Here is a 14213-nt window from a genome sequence, read left to right as displayed (position 1 = left end):
AGAACACTCTGTAGTATTCCAATAGAACACTCTGTAATATTCCAATATACCACTGTAGTATTCCAATAGAACACACTGTAGTATTCCAATAGAACACTCTGTAATATTCCAATATACCACTGTAGTATTCCAATAGAACACTCTGTAGTATTCCAATAGAACACTCTGTAATATTCCAATATAACACTGTAGTATTCCAATAGAACACTCTGTAGTATTCCATTAGAACACTCTGTAATATTCCAATATAACACTGTAGTATTCCAATAGAACACTCTGTAGTATTCCAATAGAACACTCTGTAATATTCCAATATACCACTGTAGTATTCCAATAGAACACTCTGTAGTATTCCAATAGAACACTCTGTAGTATTCCAATATAACTCTGTAGTATTCCAATAGAATGTTCTGTAGTATTCCATTAGAACGCACTGTGGTATTCCAATAGAATGTTCTGTAGTGTTCCAATAGAATGTTCTGTAGTGTTCCAATAGAATGTTCTGTAGTATTCCAATAGAATGTTCTGTAGTATTCCATTAGAACGCACTGTGGTATTCCAATATAACTCTGTAGTATTCCAATATAACTCTGTTGTATTCCAATAGAACACTCTGTAATATTCCAATATAACACTGTAGTATTCCAATAGAATGTTCTGTAGTGTTCCAATAGAATGTTCTGTAGTGTTCCAATAGAATGTTCTGTAGTGTTCCAATAGAATGTTCTGTAGTGTTCCAATAGAATGTTCTGTAGTGTTCCAATAGAATGTTCTGTAGTATTCCATTAGAACGCACTGTGGTATTCCAATAGAACACTCTGTAATATTCCAATATAACACTGTAGTATTCCAATAGAATGTTCTGTAGTGTTCCAATAGAATGCTCTGTAGAATTGCCTTCCAAGAATTCCATTACTAGTCCTTTGGAACGTGACATGGTAAATCTCATAATTCCTATCAACGGTGTAAAGGGTTAAAGCTGTGGTGTGGAGCAGGCGGTCGTGTCCTTGGAGTGTCCAGTAATACCTTGGAGGATGGCAGGTAGAGAGAGATAGCTCACATCTGGACAGTGTTTTGATTCTACAGTTTCTCCCTGCCACGGATGCTCCCCAAACGGCTGGACCAATAAACCCTTCAAAAGTAAGCCATTACAGCAGCCTGCCTTGTTAATGTGGCTGTTGACTGGACACAGAGTTTCTAAGGGTTGTGGTTTGTTTCATTTCACCTGTCTGGCCTGTGTGTCAGGGACGTACTACATCCCTGGTACTGTAAGGACTCACTGTGATAATAAGTCACTGTGGGGATCACAACAGAAGCTCAGGAAAATCGGTGATTAGGCCACAAAGTGCATGTGACCGTCAGGAACCGTCAGGAACCAAACATGAGTTATGTGTATGCTAAAATACCCTGTTATCCAACTGAGCTTCAGCCTAGGCATTAACCCTGAAGACTAAACCGAGGTTTAACTGAGCTTAAGCCTAGGCATTAACCCTGAAGACTAAACCGAGGTTTAACTGAGTTTAAGCCTAGGCATTAACCCTGAAGACTAAACCAACGTTCAGCTGAGCTTAAGCCTAGGCATTAACCCTGAAGACTATCTCTCTGCCTCTCTGCCTCTGTCTCTTTCTGTCTTTCTCTCTCTGTATCTCTCTATCTCTCTCTTTTTCTGAATCTCTCTCTCGTATATATCTTTCTCTCTCTTTTTCTGAATCTCTCTCTCGTATATATCTCTCTCTCTCTTTTTCTGAATCTCTCTCTCGTATATATCTCTCTCTCTCTTTTTCTGAATCTCTCTCTTTTTCTGTATCTCTGTATCTCTCTCTTTTTCTGTATCTCTGTATCTCTCTCTTTTTCTGTATCTCTCTTTTTCTGTATCTCTGTATCTCTCTCTCCCTGTATCTCTGTATCTCTCTCTCTCTGTATCTCTGTATCTCTGTATCTCTCTCTGTATCTCTGTATCTCTCTCTCTCTGTATCTCTCTCTCTCTGTATCTCTGTATCTCTCTCTCTCTCTGTATCTCTCTCTCTCTGTATTTCTGAATCTCTCTCTCTCTCTCTGTATCTCTCTCTCTCTGTATTTCTGAATCTCTCTCTCTGTATTTCTGAATCTCTCTCTCTCTGTATTTCTGAATCTCTCTCTCTCTGTATTTCTGAATCTCTCTCTCTCTGTATTTCTGAATCTCTCTCTCTCTGTATTTCTGAATCTCTCTCTCTCTGAATCTCTTTTTCTGAATCTCTCTCTCTCTGAATCTCTTTTTCTGAATATCTCTCTCTCTGAATCTCTTTTTCTGAATCTCTCTCTCTCTGAATCTCTTTTTCTGAATCTCTCTCGTATATCTCTTTTTCTGAATCTCTCTCGTATATCTCTTTTTCTGAATCTCTCTCGTATATCTCTTTTTCTGAATCTCTCTCGTATATCTCTTTTTCTGAATCTCTCTCGTATATCTCTCTCTCTCTCTCGTATATCTCTTTTTCTGAATCTCTCTCGTATATCTCTCTCTCTCTCTCTCGTATATCTCTTTTTCTGAATCTCTCTCGTATATCTCTCTCTCTCTCTCTCTCGTATATCTCTTTTTCTGAATCTCTCTCGTATATCTCTCTCTCTCTCTCTCTCGTATATCTCTTTTTCTGAATCTCTCTCGTATATCTCTCTCTCTCTCTCTCTCGTATATCTCTTTTTCTGAATCTCTCTCTCTCTCTCTCTCTCTCTCTCTCTCTCTCTCTCTCTCTCTCTCTCTCTCTCTCTCTCTCTCTCTCTCTCTCTCTCTCTGTATCTCTCTCTCGATCTCTGAGGCAATACACTCTTGGACTCTTAGCACTATCACTGACAGCAGAGAATGCACAAGGAATTTAAGACCAGGGTCCCAACATCCAAGTCTCATCAACACCTCTAACAAGGTTACTTAGGGGCGAGACAGATGGAAGGAGAAAGGGATGAAAACTGACAGAGAGGGAAGGAAAGAGAGAGAGGAACATGGGGTAAGAGGGATGGAGAAAGGAACATGGGAAAGAGGTGAGGGAGAGAGAGAAAGAGGGGAGGAGAGAGAGAGGAACATGGGGTAAGAGGGATGGAGAAAGGAAAATGGGAAAGAGGCGAGGGAGAGAGAGAAAGAGGGGAGAGAGAGAGAAAGAGGGGAGGAAGAGAGACATAATGACAGAAATGGAGGGACGTAGTGAGGGAGAGAGAGAAAGAAGGGAGAGAGAGAGAAAGAGGGGATGAAGAGAGACATAATGACAGAAATGGAGGGACGTAGTGAGGGAGAGAGAGAAAGAGGGGAGAGAGAGAGAAATAGGGGAGGAAGAGAGACATAATGACAGAAATGGAGGGACATAGTGAGGGAGAAAGAGAAAGAGAAGAAGCCGTCCATCTTCAGGTGTTTTGACTCTGCCCAGCAGGCTCCACTCTTGTTGGTTGTTGCTGACACCTTCTCAAGGCTGAAAGCCTAGAGACAACAAGACAGGGGCCAGAACAAGACTTCTGTTCTGCACACACAGAGAACCAGACAGGGGCCAGAACAACAGTTCTGTTCTGCACACACAGAGAACCAGACAGGGGCCAGAACACCTCTGTTCTGCACACACAGAGAACCAGACAGAGGCCAGAACAAACTCTTCTGTTCTGCACACACAGAGAACCAGACAGGGGCCAGAACAAACACGTCTGTTCTGCACACACAGAGAACCAGACAGGGGCCAGAACACCTCTGTTCTGCACACACAGAGAACCAGACAGGGGCCAGAACACTTCTGTTCTGCACACACAGAGAACCAGACAGGGGCCAGAACAAACACTTCTGTTCTGCATACACAGAGAACCAGACAGGGGCCAGAACAAACACTTCTGTTCTGCACACACATACAGGAGAGGAGACAGACAGGGAGAAACTGCTTTCAAGTCACATTGCTGACGTGGTTATCCTGTTTGGCTATCTTTTTCTAAGCCAAATTAGTTGCAAAAACCTGGGTTCTTGTGTGACAGAAAACAAGCATCTTAGTCTTTCAGAAAGTACCTCCCGTATTACCCCATTTACTCCTGTAGTCAATTTCTTTCTGTTTCATGCACTGTGGGCAAACCTAATTGACAACATTTATGAAAACATAATTTGCCACTCGTGACCGTCCACACACACAACCATGTACTGATGGGTCATCTCAGCTAATCCTCAGTCAATCTGAGTTCACCAGCTCTGTTCTCTGGGCGCCGAAGACGTGAATGTAGATTAATGCAGCCCCACGCACCTCTCTGATTCAGAGGGGCTGGGTTAAATGTGGAAGACACATTTCAGTTGAAGGCATTCAGTTGTACAAATGACTAGGTCTCTATCTCTCTTTCAAATGACATACCCAACTCTAACTGCCTGTAGCCTGTTACCATTTGAAAGGAAACACTTTGAAGTGTGTGGAAATGTGAAAGGAATGTAGGAGAATATAACACATTAGATCTGGTAAAAGATAATACAAAGAAGAAAAAAACAATTTTTTTCATTTTTTTTGTACCTTTTTGAAATGCAAGAGAAAAGCCATAATGTATTATTCCAGCCCAGGTGCAATTTAGATTTTGGTCACTAGATGGCAGCAGTGTATGTGCAACGTTTTAGACTGATCCAGTGAACCATTGCATTTCTGTTCGGAATGTTGTGTCAAGACTGCCCAAATGTGCCTAATTGGTTTATTAATAGCTTTTCAAGTTCAAAACTGTGCACTCTCCTCAAACAATAGCATGGTATTAGTTCACTCTAATAGCTACTGTAAATTGGACAGTGTAGTTAGATTAACAAGAATCTAAGCTTTCTGCCAATAACAGATATGTCTATGTCCTGGGAAATGTTCTTGTTATTTACAACCTCATGCTAATCACATTAGCCTACGTTAGCTCAACAGTCCCGTAGGTGGGTCACAGATCTGTAGAGATCCTTAAAAGGTTATTAACACCATTCAACAGCCGAGCCACTTATGTGTGCATACCTCATGGAGGCAACCTCTCTCTCTAACACACTATCTACACTAGATACTTCAGTTAGCGTAAATCTCAGAGACGTGTCCTTGGACTGCCCAGTAAGACATTGGAGGATGGCAGGTAGAGAGAGATAGCTCACATCTGGACAGTGTTTTGATTCTACAGTTTCTCCCTGCCACAGATGCTCCCCAAACGGCTGGACCAATAAACCCTTCAAAAGTAAGCCATTACAGCAGCCTGCCTTGTTAATGTGGCTGTTGACTGGACACAGAGTTTCTAAGGGTTGTGGTTTGTTTCATTTCACCTGTCTGGCCTGTGTGTCAGGGACGTACTACATCCCTGGTACTGTAAGGACTCACTGTGATAATAACTCACTGTGGGGATCACAACTGAAGCTCAGGAAAAACAACTCCACTTGGGAGGACCCAGAGATGGAATCAGTGATTAGGCCACAAAGTGCATGTGACCGAAAGGAACCAAACATGAGTTATGTGTCTGCTAAAAGACCCTGTTATCCAACTGAGCTTCAGCCTAGGCATTAACCCTGAAGACTAAACCAAGGTTTAACTGAGCTTCAGCCTAGACATTAACCCTGAAAAATAACTAGAGCTTCAACTGAGCTTAAGCCTAGGCATTAACCCCGAAGACTAACTAAAGGTTACTCAGGTCAGCTCCAGTATGCAAGGGACACTAAACATGTAATAGCCTGTCAATAGCCTGTCAATAGCTTGTCAATAGCCTGTCAATAGCCTGTCAATAGCCCGTCAATAGCCTGTCAATAGCCTGTCAATAGCCTATCAATAACCTGTCAATAGCCCGTCAATAGCCTGTCAATATCCCGTCAATAGCCTTTCAATAGCCTGTCAATAGCCCGTCAATAGCCCGTCAATAGCCCGTCAATAGCCTGGTGGTGGTAGAATCCTTTCCATTCCGGGTGTTATCTCCTCATACTGATCACTGAGCCTTGTTCTGTCTCCCACTCTAAAGAGTTGTGTGTGTGTGTTTCTGTGTGTACATGTGTGAGTTTGTGTGTGCACGCGGCCAGGTAACCCTTGATACAAGTCAGTATTCGGCATCTATCCATGTCTGAGAACGTCAGGAGATGATGTGGAAACTTGCCACTAGGGTCAACAGTGAGCGCTGCTACCTTGAAGTAGGTTTCTGTTTTGCTAGGGTGTTGTGGACGGGGATATGCCTCTGGCGCCTAAGGTTGCACTTTTGAATCCAGGGCTAGAAAGTTGTATTTGTGATTTTTGTTTTAAGCCTATCTCAAACCTTAACCCTTACCTTAAAAATTAGGAGTTAAATCCTAAGCGTAACCTAAAACACGAAATATGACCAACATGGATGAAAGTCTAATTCTGATGTGAGACTGTGACAGCTATTGCGGCTAGACTACACACACACACACACACACACACACACACACACACACACACACACACACACACACACACACACACACACACACACACACACACACACACACACACACACACACACACACACACACACACACACACACACACATGATGTGGTCACATGATTTCTCATTTTGCAGTATGTTTGCCAATTGGTTGTGCAGCCAGACTAATTTGCCATTCCTTTTCCCTCATCCCTCTCAACCATACCATTTTTCAATTACTCATCAATCCACAGGGATTTATCCGTTTTTACAGTTATTTTCTTAATGGATTTAATTCCTGTGCTGTTTTTAACTACATTGGTTGTCACGCCTGATCCCGTTCTTCCCCCCTGGTGCTCGAGGGGAGCCAGGCTCTCCAGCATTGTGCACTCCTGCCATCATCATTACGCACACCTGCCTTCCCCCCGTACCTTCGCTATATCTGTCTGGTTCCCCGCTCTGTTCCCTGCTTCTGCATTCATGTTCATATGTCCTTGTATACCCGTGTTCTGATGCTGTTTCTGTCCTGTTACCTGTCTGTTCCTGTGAAATGTTTGACTCCCTGTACCTGCTTCTCATCCCCGGCGTCGGTCCTTACAGAATGCAGAAGCCATCATACGAAGCATTGGGCAGTGCTGACATTCCGGTTGGTGGTGACGTCGGGTCCAGGGCCCGACACCAATGGAACTGGGGGTGCTGTTAGCTAACAGTCAGATACTGACTGTTAGCAATTGGTGGTCTATAACAGCTTCCCACACAAATGGGCTTTATGGGAGGCGGATGAACCTGTTGCCATATTACTTCAACAGTATTTAACATGAGATCCTCTCTAATCTTTACAGGAATGTGGTTCTGAATATAAACAGCAACACCTCCAACATCGGCATTTCTGTCTTTTCTGCAAATGTTATAACCTTGTATTGCTACCACTGTATCATCAATGGTATTGTCTAGGTGAGTTTTAGAGATAGTCAGGATATCAATGTAATCTGTTACTAGCAAGTTACTCATTTCATGAACCTTATTTCTTAAACTACATAGCACTTTACTGGGAAGCTTGCTTGTTTTCATTGCTTTACTGGGAAGCTTAGCAGAAATAGATATTATCATGTTATGTACTGTTGAAGTCGGAAGTTTACATACACTTTAGCCAAATACATTTAAACTCAGTTTTTCACAATTCATGACCTTTAATCCTAGTAAAAATTCCCTGTCTTAGTTCAGTTAGGATCACCATTTTATTTTAAGAATGTGAAATGTCAGAATAGTAGTAGAGAGAATGATTTATTTCAGCTTTTATTTTTGTTTCCCAGTGGGTCAGAAGTGTACATACACTCAATTAGTATTTGGTAGCATTGTCTTTAAATTGCTTAACTTGGATCAAATGTTTCGGGTAGACTTCCACAAGCTTCCCACAATAAGCTGGGTGGATTTTGGCCCATTCCCCCTGACAGAGCTGGTGTAACTGAGTCAAGTGTGTAGGCCTCCTTGCTCTCACACGCTTTTTCAGTTCTGCCCATTCATTTTCTATAGGTTTGAGGTCAGGGCTTTGTGATGGCCACTACAATACCTTGACGTTGTTGTCCTTAAGCCATTTTGCCACAACCTTTGGAAGTATCCTTGGGATCATTGTCTATTCGGAAGACCCATTTGCGACCAAGCTTTAACTTCCTGACTGATGTCTTGAGATGTTGCTTAAATATATCCACATAATTGTCCTTCCTCATGATGCCATCTATTTTGTGAAGTGGACCAGTCCCTCCTGCAGCAAAGCACCGGCAGAACATGATGCTGCCACCCCCATGCTTCACGGTTGGGATGGTGTTATTCAGCTTGCAAGCCTCCCCCTTTTTCATCCAAACATAACAATAGTCATTATGGCCAAACAGTTCTATCTTTGTTTCATCAGACCAGAGGACATTTCTCCAAAAGTACGATCTTTGTCCCGATGTGCAGTGGCTTCCTCCTTGCTGAGCAGCCTTTCAGGTTATGTCGATATAGGACTCGTTTTACTGTGGATATAGATACTTTTGTACCGGTCTCCTTCAGCATCTTCACAAGGTCCTTGCTGTTGTTCTGGGATTGATTTGCACTTTTCGCACCAAAGTACGTTCATCTCTGGGAGACAGAAGACGTCTCCTTCCAGAGCGGTATGACGGCTGCGTGGTTCCATGGTGTTTATACTTGCGTACTATTGTTTGTACAGATGAATGTGGTACCTTCAGGCGTTTGGAAATTGCTCCCAAGGATGAACCAGACTTGCAGAGGTCTACACATTTTTTTCTTATGTCTTGGCTGATTTCTTTTGATTTTCCCACGATGTCAAGCAAAGAGGCACTGAGTTTGAAGGTAGGCCTTGAAATACATCCACAGGTACACCTCCAAATGACTCAAATTATGTCAATTAGCCTATCAGAAGCTTCTACAGCCATGACATCATTTTCTGGAATTTTCCAAGCTGTTTAAAGGCACAGTCAACTTAGTGTATGTAAACTTCTGACCCACTGGAATTGTGATACAGTGCATTATAAGTGAAATAATATGTCTGTAACAATTGTTGGAAAAATGACTTGTGTCATGCACAAAGTAGATGTCCTAACCGACTTGCCAAAACTATAGTTTGTTAACAAGAAATTTGTGGAGTGGTTGAAAAACGAGTTTTAATGACTCCAACCTAAGTGTATGTAAACTTCCAACTTCAACTGTATGTTAATGCAGGGTGAGCTGCACACAGTGGATTTCCTAGTAGGGCACACCTCCTCAATGCTAACAGCATAAATCTGGTTAATAGGCACATGATTGCTGCATACAATAGCTGTAGGATCAGCCGAGGCATTCAGGGCAGTTAGAGGGACCTACATTATGTTACTGACATTGTGTCTACCAACTCCCCTGGTATAATGTACATTTGGTGAAGCATTATGATGACTCAGCGACACAATGGTAGGGATTAACTGAGCTGGGCTTGGGTCATTGTTGAGTCATTGTCTCAACGCAGCCTTATGATGCTGTGGAAGGATCCAGGAAACCAAATGATTTGGGTGGATCCCATCCTCCTTATAAAAGGGGTTTTGCTTCCCGAAAGTTAACAAAATTGTCAACAAAAGTTACACCCAATGAGCTGCAATAATCACGTTGCCAGTTGTGAAGAGAAAGAATCCTGCAAAAGTGTTCGATGCCACGATTCAGAGAGGACACAGGACCAGATATGATCAGAGAGGACACAGGGCCAGATATGATCAGAGAGGACACAGGGCCAGATATGATCAGAGAGTTTGACTACTGTAGGGCCCCTATAGTTCCAGGCTGTATTGACTACTGTAGGGGCCCTATAGTTCCAGGCTGTATTGACTACTGTAGGGGCCCTATAGTTCCAGGCTGTATTGACTACTGTAGGGGCCCTATAGTTCCAGGCTGTATTGACTACTGTAGGGGCCCTATAGTTCCAGGCTGTATTGACTACTGTAGGGGCCCTATAGTTCCAGGCTGTATTGACTACTGTAGGGGCCCTATAGTTCCAGGCTGTATTGACTACTGTAGGGGCCCTATAGTTCCAGGCTGTATTGACTACTGTAGGGGCCTTTTAGTTACAGGCTGTATTGACTACTGTAGGGGCCCTATAGTTCCAGGCTGTATTGACTACTGTAGGGGCCTTTTAGTTACAGGCTGTATTGACTACAATGGGGGCCCTATAGTTCCAGGCTGTATTGACTACTGTAGGGGCCCTATAGTTCCAGGCTGTATTGACTACTGTAGGGGCCCTATAGTTCCAGGCTGTATTGACTACTGTAGGGGCCCTATAGTTCCAGGCTGTATTGACTACTGTAGGGGCCCTATAGTTCCAGGCTGTATTGACTACTGTAGGGGCCCTATAGTTCCAGGCTGTATTGACTACTGTAGGGGCCTTTTAGTTCCAGGCTGTATTGACTACTGTAGGGGCCCTATAGTTCCAGGCTGTATTGACTACTGTAGGGGACCTATAGTTCCAGGCTGTATTGACTACTGTAGGGGCCCTATAGTTCCAGGCTGTATTGACTACTGTAGGGGCCCTATAGTTCCAGGCTGTATTGACTACTGTAGGGGCCCTATAGTTCCAGGCTGTATTGACTACTGTAGGGGCCCTATAGTTCCAGGCTGTATTGACTACTGTAGGGGCCCTATAGTTCCAGGCTGTATTGACTACTGTAGGGGCCCTATAGTTCCAGGCTGTATTGACTACTGTAGGGGCCCTATAGTTCCAGGCTGTATTGACTACTGTAGGGGCCTTTTAGTTACAGGCTGTATTGACTACTGTAGGGGCCCTATAGTTCCAGGCTGTATTGACTACTGTAGGGGCCTTTTAGTTACAGGCTGTATTGACTACAATGGGGGCCCTATAGTTCCAGGCTGTATTGACTACAATGGGGGCCCTATAGTTCCAGCGGGGAACATCATGGGAATACAACTAGATTCCAATAGAACAGCTCAGATTCAGGCCAAACAGCCAATAGAGAGAGAACTGTCTTTCTAATCAGAATAACAGTGGTAGCAGTTCACATCAGCATCGTAATGAGAAGTGGTTTATGTCAACCCTCCCCCGTGCACACTCTCGCTGGCAGCTTCACACACACACACACACACACACACACACACACACACACACACACACACACACACACACACACACACACACACACACACACACACACACACACACACACACACACACACACACACACACACACACACACACACACACACACACACACACTCACTCTCACTCTCACTCTCACTCTCTCTGCCAGACAATGTTGTTTAACAATCTCTTTCCGCTTCAGAATCTTATCTTCCTCTAAGGGCCAAGTTACTAGTTGTGATGAGGTCCGTTGTTTCAAAACAAGACAAAAGAAAGAGTAAACAGAATCTATGACTTCAGATATGAGTCTTCCTGTCCTAAACAGAAGCTATAACTTCAGATATGAGTCTTCCTGTTCTAGGTCCTCTAAACAGAAGCTATGACTTCAGATATGAGTCTTCCTGTCCTAAACAGAAGCTATAACTTCAGATATGAGTCTTCCTGTCCTAGGTCCTCTAAACAGAAGCTATGACTTCAGATATGAGTCTTCCTGTCCTAAACAGAAGCTATGACTTCAGATATGAGTCTTCCTGTCCTAGGTCCTCTAAACAGAAGCTATGACTTCAGATATGAGTCTTCCTGTCCTAGGCCCTCTAAACAGAAGCTATGACTTCAGATATGAGTCTTCCTGTCCTAGGTCCTCTAAACAGAAGCTATGACTTCAGATATGAGTCTTCCTGTCCTAGGTCCTCTAAACAGAAGCTATGACTTCAGATATGAGTCTTCCTGTCCTAGGTCCTCTAAACAGAAGCTATGACTTCAGATATGAGTCTTCCTGTCCTAGGTCCTCTAAACAGAAGCTATGACTTCAGATATGAGTCTTCCTGTCCTAGGTCCTCTAAACAGAAGCTATGACTTCAGATATGAGTCTTCCTGTCCTAGGTCCTCTAAACAGAAGCTATGACTTCAGATATGAGTCTTCCTGTCCTAGGTCCTCTAAACAGAAGCTATGACTTCAGATATGAGTCTTCCTGTCCTAGGTCCTCTAAACAGAAGCTATGACTTCAGATATGAGTCTTCCTGTCCTAGGTCCTCTAAACAGAAGCTATGACTTCAGATATGAGTCTTCCTGTCCTAGGTCCTCTAAACAGAAGCTATGACTTCAGATATGAGTCTTCCTGTCCTAGGTTAACTAAAGTTTTACCACTGAGAGCCTGAGAAGGAGCTGTTCATTGATGAGGAATCCCTAGTAACATGATTTACGATCAGTTCAGTAGTGATTCACAGTCAGTTCAGTAGTGATTCACAGTCAGTTCAGTAGTGATTCACAGTCAGTTCAGTAGTGGGGCTGACTGACCAGCATCCTGAATGACCAGCAGAGTCCCCAGCACCGCATACTGAGTCAATTCCTCAGAGGACGCAGAGGAGTTTGGGTTAGAGGTCCTGCTACAGGACGTCGCTCCGCTCGCTACTCTCCGTCTCTTGCTGAGTATTTGGACGGCGCAGGCAGGAAACAAAGAGATGTATAAAAAAGAGATGCTCTGTGGCTTTACAGACATCAGTAGATATCATTCTCTGTTTGTATTATTGCCATTTCCATTCAAGTAATAAGTTGTTTCCATGGAATGGATTATGTTACATATAAACAGAAGACGGGTGGAATAATGATAATAATAATATATAATGTACGTGGCCGTTTGTAGCACTGGTCTTTAGAGTAGGAGGCCTCTCTACCTCTCTCTCTCTCTCTCTCTCTCTCTCTCTCTCTCTCTCTCTCTCTCTCTCTCTCTCTCTCTCTCTCTCTCTCTCTCTCTCTACCTCTCTCTCTACCTCTCTCTCTCTACCTCTCTCTACCTCTCTCTCTCTACCTCTCTCTACATCTCTCTCTCTCTACCTCTCTCTCTCTCTACCTCTCTCTCTCTCTACCTCTCTCTCTACCTCTCTCTCTACCTCTCTCTCTACATCTCTCTCTACCTATCTCTCTACATCTCTCTCTAAATCTCTCTCTCTACCTCTCTCTCTACATCTCTCTCTACCTCTCTCTCTACATCTCTCTCTAAATCTCTCTCTCTACCTCTCTCTCTACATCTCTCTCTACCTCTCTCTCTACATCTCTCTCTAAATCTCTCTCTCTACCTCTCTCTCTACATCTCTCTCTACCTCTCTCTCTCTACCTCTCTCTCTACCTCTCTCCCTCTACCTCTCTCTCTACCTCTCTCTCTACCTCTCTCTACCTCTCTCTCTACATCTCTCTCTACCTCTCTCTCTAAATCTCTCTCTAAATCTCTCTCTCTACCTCTCTCTCTACATCTCTCTCTACCTCTCTCTCTGCCTCTGTCTCTACATCTCTCTCTACCTCTCTCTCTAAATCTCTCTCTCTACATCTCTCTCTACCTCTCTCTCTCTACCTCTCTCTCTCTCCCTCTCTCTCTCTACCTCTCCCTCTACCTCTCTCTCTGCCTCTCTCTCTGCCTCTCTCTCTGCCTCCGTCTCCCTCGCCCTGTATAGGGGTTTGTCATTAAGTAGTGTAAAGTTATTTGGAGTCTGTATGGAGATAGGGGCCACCTGTGAGGAAACCGTGAGGGCTCTCTCCTCTTGTCGTCAGACTGAGAACCTGATCCTATATCAATACAGAAGCCTGATAGAGATCAGTCACATTAGTACCCAGACATTACAACATGGTGGAGGCCTAGCTGAGTCCCCGTCCATCTTCTGAAAACGTCTGAAAACCAAAAGTCTTGACTAAATCCCAATTCTCACAGACTACCGAGCCCTAAGATCAAGGCCGAGGCAGACAGCTTGTTTTCACAAGGCAGCAGGCGTGCACACACACACACGCACACACACAGAAAACAAAAAACACATCTGGATCCCATCAGCACTGTGGAGGAAGGAGCCTGCAGACCCAGGCATTGAGAGAGGATGTGTGGTCAGGACTGGCTCTATGCCCAAACTAGCTGATAGAACCAGATCAACTAGCTGATAGAACCAGATCAACTAGCTGATAGAACCAGATCAACTAGCTGATAGAACCAGATCAACTCGCTGATAGAACCAGATCAACTAGCTGATAGAACCAGATCAGCTTTAGATCAGGAACAGAACTCTAAGTTTGGAAAATGGCTCTGGGGATATTGAGAAGAGGAAGAGTGAATGAGAGTGATAGGGAAAGGGAGATAGACAGGAAGGGGGAGAGAGAGAGGGAGAGACAGGAAGGGAGAGAGGGAGAAAGAGAAATAGAGAGAGTAAGAGAGTGAGTGAGAGAAAGGGGATACGAGAGTAGAGAGAGAGAGAGAG

This window comes from Salvelinus alpinus, chromosome 34 (genome assembly GCF_045679555.1).
Source record: "Salvelinus alpinus chromosome 34, SLU_Salpinus.1, whole genome shotgun sequence".
Classification (NCBI taxonomy): Eukaryota; Metazoa; Chordata; class Actinopteri; order Salmoniformes; family Salmonidae; genus Salvelinus; species Salvelinus alpinus.
This window is presented reverse-complemented; position numbering follows the sequence as displayed.